The sequence below is a fragment of the Otolemur garnettii genome, unplaced genomic scaffold (genome assembly GCF_000181295.1).
Source record: "Otolemur garnettii isolate 467f Iridium unplaced genomic scaffold, OtoGar3 scaffold00012, whole genome shotgun sequence".
NCBI lineage: Eukaryota > Metazoa > Chordata > Mammalia > Primates > Galagidae > Otolemur > Otolemur garnettii.
This window is the reverse complement of record NW_003852407.1, coordinates 28299065-28299746: the sequence shown is the minus strand read 5'-3', so window position 1 is coordinate 28299746 and position 682 is coordinate 28299065.

The following is a 682-nucleotide window of genomic DNA, read 5'->3' as shown; positions in this document are numbered from 1 at the left end:
AAAAAGGAGAAATCACAAACAATACTGCAAAAATACAAAATAGCATCCCTGAATACTATAAAAACCTCTATGCACATAAAGTAAAAAACATGAAGGAAATGGACACCTACTTAGAAACACACAACCTCCCTAGGGTCTATCAAGAAGAAATAGATATCCTGAACAAACCAATAACAAGTTGTTGAAGAAACAACAATAAAAATCTTCCAACAAAAAGTTCCTTGACAAGATGGGTTCATACTTGAATTTTACCAAACCTACAAAGAAGACTTATACATTATGAAAAAAATTTTTTTGGATACAGAGTCTCACTTCACCACCTTGGGTAGAGTGCCAGGCCTCATCATAGCTCACTACAACCTCAAACTCTTGAGCTGAAGTGATTCTCTTGCCTCAGCCTTCCAAGTAGCTGGGATTATAGGAGTTTGCCACAATGCCCAGCTAGTTTTTCTAGTTTTAGTAGAGACAGGGTCTCACGCTTGCCCAGGCTGGTCTCAAATTCCTGAAATCAAGCAATCTACCTCTTGTGGCCTCCCAAAGTGCTAAGATTACAAGCACAAGTCACTGAGCCCAGTTATCCTATAGAAATTATCCTTCACTGATGATAAAGAAATCTCCAACATGTTTTACAAAGCCAATATCATCTTGATACCCAAAGTCAGGAAAGGACTCAACAAAAAAA